This window comes from Nothobranchius furzeri, chromosome 1 (assembly GCF_043380555.1).
Source record: "Nothobranchius furzeri strain GRZ-AD chromosome 1, NfurGRZ-RIMD1, whole genome shotgun sequence".
Classification (NCBI taxonomy): Eukaryota; Metazoa; Chordata; class Actinopteri; order Cyprinodontiformes; family Nothobranchiidae; genus Nothobranchius; species Nothobranchius furzeri.
The window spans coordinates 68,772,891-68,780,417 of NC_091741.1; the positions used below are offsets into that span (position 1 = coordinate 68,772,891).

General features: G+C 40.0%; 1 long non-coding RNA gene across 1 annotated transcript; it reads right to left on the bottom strand.

Moving 5' to 3' along the window:
* Nucleotides 1-3,996: 3,996 nt before the first annotated feature.
* On the bottom strand, nt 3,997-5,951 carry LOC129162933 (uncharacterized). The gene is made up of 3 exons (XR_011521271.1): nt 5,294-5,951; nt 5,119-5,206; nt 3,997-4,660 (listed from the first exon to the last, which is right to left on the bottom strand). It is a non-coding gene; the product is annotated as an uncharacterized lncRNA (long non-coding RNA).
* Between the last annotated feature and the right edge of the window lie 1,576 nt (nt 5,952-7,527).

Sequence of the window (7,527 nt, forward strand, 5' to 3'; positions counted from 1 at the left end):
GGTCTTTTCAGGGGTGTGGACGCTGCTCTGAGACTTTCTGGAAGATGAATTTCCATCATGGTCCCTGTGGGTCACCAGACACACTGCGGCTGAGAACTCCATTCTGGCTGGCTATGTAAAAACAAAGAAGCAGCACATTTATAAATGTTTAAAAGAGCATAAAATCACGTGTAACAATAATCTGTAAAACAAATTAAAACTAGAAGGTAATAATAAAATGTTTACATAGAAGATTATTAAAAAATAATTCACCTTTGCTACGCCGGCAAGGCTTCATGTCAGCCTGGACAAGTGCATTCTTGCAGCTAAATCAGTCTGACAGCCAATGTCTTGGGTAGATTTAGCCTGGAAAAAAAAATAGAAGCACATTGTTGTTGGGAGTTTATAAAGTCAGATAATATACAAAAGAAACTGTCCTATAAAGGCGCTTTATAACATTCCTAGTGTGTGATCGTTGTTATAACGTAAAAGTCAGTCACACATGATGTGGAGAGCCTGAAATGTGACCTCCTGAACAGAATTCCTTACAGAACCGGGTCACAAGCTGGATTTCAAGCTGTAATGCTGTCTGTCAACTAGTGCTGCGTCAGTTAGAGCCACTCTTGCAGAATTACCGACTGACTAGCTAAAGGAAGTGAACCAAGTCTCTCAAACTTTGCATTTAGGTAGGAAATTGTCTTTAGAAGATATTAAAACGTTTATTTAGCGTACTCACCTCAGACTGGAGCCCGCCGTGGTGGGGGAGCAGAGTCGGTGGGCTGCATCTAAATCGCGGAAGAGCCACGGTGGGCACAGCCTCCCTCTTCAAACGGAGACGTGCAGAATCGCGGGTAAAATGCCCACAGAGCCACCGCAACCATACTACACTACACCATCTCACCATGCTAATACGATATGGAGCACTAAACCCGAACTACTTTCCCAATTACACTAACAGCCAAACACTAACCAAACTACAATATCCAACAGCCAAACTAACACTAAATATATATTTATAACACTAAAAGCTATGCTAAAGACTAGGATATGCTAATGCTATATGCTAAAGCTGAACTACCGCTGACCTCCTCGCTTGCAAATCCAACTCCCACTCGCCACAGGGCGTGGCCGAGACGCCCGTTGCTTTTATAACTTTGGCACGGAGCTGCTACGTAGTACTCTACTGGTTTACGTAGTATCTTACTCTTTAGCCATTGGCTAAAATTTATTCAAAATGACTCAAATTCTATGTTTTCAGCTGAAGGTGGCGCATTACTGTGGTTTTTAGACTGAATTTTTAATTTTTAAAGAAAATGCACCAAAATGCTAAAATAAAGAATGCACACATTTAAAACACTATTAGACACTCATTTATACAGTTCATCAGCAAAAAAAAGTTAATTTAGACGTTACTTGCTCTTTAAGTGTTGTAGCATGTGTCGAGTTACAACCTTTCTGTGAAGCACTCCTGTACAGGATAAATGAAGATGGCAAGCAGGGCCAAACAAACAAGGTCCTGCACAGATCATGGTATCCTCCCATCCTCCCAGCTTTCCTAAACATATTAACAAAATAAACAACTTCAACTTCTTGTTGCTTATCTTCAAAAGCCCGTGCAACTTCCTGGCTGGGCACTGTCACCACATTAATGGCAGCGGCTCAACTTCCAGTTTTGTTGCTGAAACAGTCTATAGATAAAGTGATTTTTTTTTTTTGCTTCACCAAAAAAAAAAAAAAGAAGGTAGGAGTTTTGTGCATCCCTAAATTCAATCCCAGTTATCAGCAGTTGTGTGTTGAAGTGTCAAACAGCATGCAGGTCACAACAGGTGTTAGAAGCCCATTAGAGATGCTTTCCTTCCAGGCATGTTGTCTGCCAGCTGTCAACCTGCAACAACACAAAATCTTACACAAATCTAAATGGTTCCAGTGCTTCAACAATCCTGACATAACATAAAGATAATTTAAAAATCTGTGTGACATTTTTTGCCATTTAGTTTTAGTTTTAGTTAAGAACACCTTAGCTCCTATTTCATACACCAGCTCAGTGTCCTCCCTGGAAGATCAGGGTTAAAAAACAGTCAGTTTTTGAACCAAAGACTATAGAAATGGGATGCAGTGCTAACACTTGGCTTTAAGGGGCTGGATTGGGGGGTTAAACCACCAAATAGTTCCAGAGTGAAGCCACAGCTGCAGCTCACCGACACCCACGGGATGGATACGGAGATGAACTTCACCATTGTGTGATGACTACTATGGGACTTCAACTTTTGACTTTGATATATGTAACAGATTTATTAATTAGGATTTTTGGTTTAACTCATTCACTGCCATTGACGACTCAAGTCATCATTTTAGATCCAACCGTTTGCTGCCAATGACGACTAAAGTCGTTATTTACTTTTTTTTTACTGTTTGGGCATCGGAACGAGCCCCCGCGCCAAGAGACCAAACATCTCAGCACTGAAGCCAATCTTCATCCATATACATCACTTGTCACCTGATCAGGAAGCAGAAAATCCATGTGTTAGAAGATTGTTTTGGGCCTTTCCTGTAAAAAAAATTAAGGCGTGAACCAGAAAAGCATCTGCCGATCACAATTCGACAACAGATTATGAAAGAACGGATAACGCTCGAAACACGCAGATTGTTCCTGATGTAAGAGGTGAGTCTCCGCTTTGTTTTGGCGTCGACATCATCCTAGCGCGGAACGTTCTGTGACTCTTAAAAAACAGTAAAAACGTCAAGAAATGCTGGCAGCGAAGGGCTTTAGTGATCAGGAAACGGCTGGCAGTGAATGAGTTAATTAGTTTCTGTTTCATCATTAAAGGAGACATAACATGCTTTTAAGTTATTCCTTTTTACATCTAAATCCTTCAGTTGGGGTCTAAATACAGTCGAGCTGCAGTTCTTTGGTCTGATTTCCTCATTATTGTTGCTCTACAGACCCTCATCTACCCCTGTTCTGAGGAGAGTCTTGAGAACGAGACGTTTTTGGGTACTGTCTCTTTAAATCTGGAGGAGGAGCTGTAAACTCCGCCCCCCTCCATAGTGCAAACCTGTACTCCCTTCCCCCAGTCGGAATTTGTAGCTCTATAGAGAAATTGTTATTTAACATAGCAGAAACATTATATTAGCATTTTTAAAACGTGGGGAGAGTAGTTCATCAAGCTGTTTCAAGGCTGCTAACTCTCTCATGCATTTGTCTGTAGTCGCATACACACCCGTCACGGCCGACGGAGGGACAAGCGAGCAGGCATGTGCATGCACACAAACACACACACACACACACATCCGTCACGGCCGACGGAGGGACAAGCGATCAGGCACGCGCACACACACACACACACACACACACACACACACACACACACACACACACACACAAGGAGTGCTGCTAGCTTATTTATTTCTATAAAAAAATGTTTTAAAAAAGATACAGCTCATTAAAACACCATTAAAAGAATATATTTTATTAAGATCTCTATCTATCTATCTATCTATCTATCTATCTATCTATCTATCTATCTATCTATCTATCTATCTATCCATCCATCCATCCATCCATCCATCCATCCATCCATCCATCCATCCATCCATCCATCCATCCATCCATCCATCCATCCATCCATCCATATATCTATCTATCTATCTATCTATCTATCTATCTATCTATCTATCTATCTATCTATCTATCTATCTATCTATCTATCTATCTATCTATCTATCTATCTATCTATCTATCTATCTATCTATCTATCTATAATTTTATAAGTAGTCTTATTTTATATTGGGTGTCTGAATGGGTGAAAATGGATAAAAAGCAGTTACATTTTAATTTAAAGATTTGATATTCTAGTGACAAATAAAGAACATTTCTCAATGTTCTTTAATGTGATCATTATAATTCTAATGCTTACAACTTTATGTTTTTATTTTCTGCAATGCGTAGCCTATCTTTATTAAATGTGCATTTAGCTGTAACCGTGGTAATTCTCTCTAATGTGTACACAGAGGTGGACATCAGTGCTGCAGTGAAATTCCCAAGATCAGTCTGCTTTGCTAACAAATATAGTTAAGTCTGACCTGCATTCTAAATAAATACCGTTAGGTGAAAACATCAGTAGGCATTGAGTTATTGATACAATCCCTAACAGCCAGAATGGAAGAAGAGCATGCTGGGTCATCCTGGATCTGAGCCTGTTCTGTGTATTTACCTACAGGATGCAATAAATGTCTACAAGGCTGAGTTTGGACCATTACATCTAAAAGAAAACATACAATCAGTGATTTTTTTAATTGTTTACATTAATATAAAATATTTCTAAGTATTAACCTCACAGCAAATAAGTAGAACTATATAATAAACAGGCTTTAGTAGTTAAACAGGCGTTGTGCACACAGGTGCTTTGTGTCTCCGTGCTGGTGGTATCTAGGTCTCAGAGTTCCTGTCCTCCTGCCGTCTTCTGTTGTCCTCAGGATACGGATTGATGTTTCCTGATGATGAGGGTGGGGCAGTATGTGGGCTTCAAACTGGTCCTGGATAACAGTGGGAGACCTCCGTTGTCTGAATACTGAGACCAGGGGGTTGGTGAGATGCAGATGTTCTCTACCTCATCTAGAAACGGAGTTGGTTCAGGGAAAACTTTTCCAAAGACCAGTTCCATGATGTCATCGCCATATTCTGCAATGATAGACGATAACTTTAATGACATATTTTGTTTACAAGCAGCTTTAGGAAAGTTGGTTCTTTAGCTTTCATGTTTATAGTCACGTTTGTGTTTGTTCACAAGTTCACTTTGCTGCAGTGACTTCATATTTTCTTACAAATGTAATAAAATAGTGACACTAAAATTATACAAATGATTCCTTATGAAAGGAAGCTCATTAGAGAGCAGTGCAGACAGACTTACTACATGCTGCAGCTGTTTTTGTAGGCCAGCTGCTGCTGAATTTGGGGAAAGTTATTCTGCACACATCCAGATCAGATGGTCGATTACAGAAAATAATGTAATTCAATAATTTCTAAACAGACTAAACAAGCAAAGCATCAAATAAATCACTCTGCTGTCATCAGACGGAGTGATTCAGGGGGTGAGGTGTTCTTAATGATGAGGATGGCTGAGGTGTGTCATCACTCACTTTGGTCTGGTCCAGACCATCTCTTTACTGGTGGGTCTCCTTCCTCAGTAGGTGACGTGAAGCTCCAACATCTGAACGTTCTGTGTTCCTTAGAGGAGAAGAAAAGTAACATTAGCAAGCTGGCTAAATTATTTTTTACTAGCATTTCAAGGTCTTGAACAAGATCTTCACTTACCTAAACATCAGACCAGTTTGTCCCAGCTGAGCTCATCAGGGCTTTAGTCTGACAGCCTGTCAGTGAAACACGGCTCCAGCCTTCTGGATGTGGACTCTAAAAAGCAAAGGAACATTTTTACTTTTGTTTTAATTATTTTACAGCCGATTTTATCAGCTTTCCGACGCTCACGCTCATACAGACGGTGAGCTTTGCTGCGTCTGACTGATGCAGAGTTAGTTTTTATATCTGCAGTGAGACAAAAAACTAATCTCACTTCACTCAGAGATTGTTCTTTAAAACTCTATTAAATCCACGGTGTTGACGCACTTTAATGACTTTGTCACGCTGCATTTTAGCTGATATGGGACTTTATTTACTGGATGCTAAGATTACATCACACTCACGTAGAATAACACACAGGCTCTCTGCTGCTACAATCAGTGGAAGGTTATCATCTGGTGTAAAAAAAAAGGCGTTGATCAGAAATCCCAGATCACGTTTTATTCCACGAAAATCGGCCAAATCCACATTAATCTGGGTGCTAACTTTACTAGCATACTGTGCTAGCGATAGCAAGTCGGATGCTAACGCTTTAGTGCTGCTAATGCCCGTATATCTAAAGTAAAGTTTGTCGACATTTTAGAGTTATATGAAGCTTACCGCTCTGCTGCTGTGTCCCGTCGCTGCCACATTCAGATGGAAATGACTCCTTCTAGATAGATGAAGCCCTCAGTACTTACTAGCTTGGGAAACACGAACGAACAAACGAACGCACGCACACACACACACACACACACACACACACACACACACACACACACACACACACACACACAGAGAAACACACAACTTTTTTCTTCAGTTTTTTTTTTTTTTTTTAGCAGTTGTGTCATCAGCTCCTGGGTTTAAATACTGCCACACCACCCTTCCTTAAAACGAGGAACAGTTTTGAGCTGTGTGTGGCTAAAATAACCAGACATTCTGCATTTTTCCAATAGGACTACAAAAAATCTTAGCGAGAAGAAAAATGGCGGATTGGCTCTGTGTTTAGCCGAGGGCCATGACCATATTTGGTAGTTATCCTGACGAAATAAATTACTGATGCAATAGATCATTTGAAAAACTGAACGGGTGGACAAATATGCCCAAAACTTAATTATTAAATATCTAAATAGCAACCCCAGTGAATAATATAAGCCTGTTTGCTCACTTAGACCCTTAAAATGTGAAACACACTGTGTTATTGGATAAAAAAGTGGGTTTTTCATGTTATGTCTCCTTTAAGTTGATATTTGATTTATTGCAGATTCTTCATGTACTGCAAACCCTTCTGGAAACCTTTGGTTGTTTTTGAAATCTGCAACAGAAAAACGTTGACTCGCGGAGGCAGCAGCGTTTCTCATTAGATGTTTCCCAGCAAGAAATATCAAGCCATTGTCAAATTTGATAACAGTGGGGCAACAGATGTGGCAAAAATACAAAGAAAAAGAAACAGATCCAGAAATATATCCTCTTCCACAGGTAGAGACTGTTAGAGCCATGACTCAGTGAAGCTGGTGAAACATTGTTAGAGAGATTGTTGTCAAAATTGTGGACCAGACATTTTTTTTTATTTCCTTTTTTAAGGAAAAACATAACATATAAAGTAAACTTGTGAAAGTGTGCCCAGTAATCAGTTTATTGTCGGTTCAATCTCAAACAATTAATTGAGAATGAAAACATAAGGTAAGGCTGTATGAATATTACAATTAAGATCATTCTAATGTTAAAATATGTTAACTCATTCACTGCCAGCCGTTTCCTGATCGCTAACGGCCTTCGCTGCCAGCGTTTCTCACCGTTTTTACAGTTTTTTTAAGAGTCACAGAATGTTGCGTGCTAGGATTATGTCGATGCCAAAACAACCAAAACAAAGCAGAGACTCATGTAACGTGAGGAAGTATGGGTTTCTGTGCCAAAGGTCGTATTTGCCGGCTGGGTCGATGCCAAAACAACCAAAACAAAGCAGAGACTCATGTAACGTGAGGAAGTATGGGTTTCTGTGCCAAAGGTCGTATTTGCCGGCTGGGTCAAAGCTGGGTCACGCAGCACCTTCACCCACAGATTACGACCTAAGCCGCCAGCAAGTCTGAAGGAGTCCACAACAGCCGAACACCTGCATCTCCAGAAGAAGGACTTCACACAGTCTAGTCATAATAAAACAGAGTCTTAAGCTTTCTTCATTATTAATGTTAAATAATGATTTGATCACT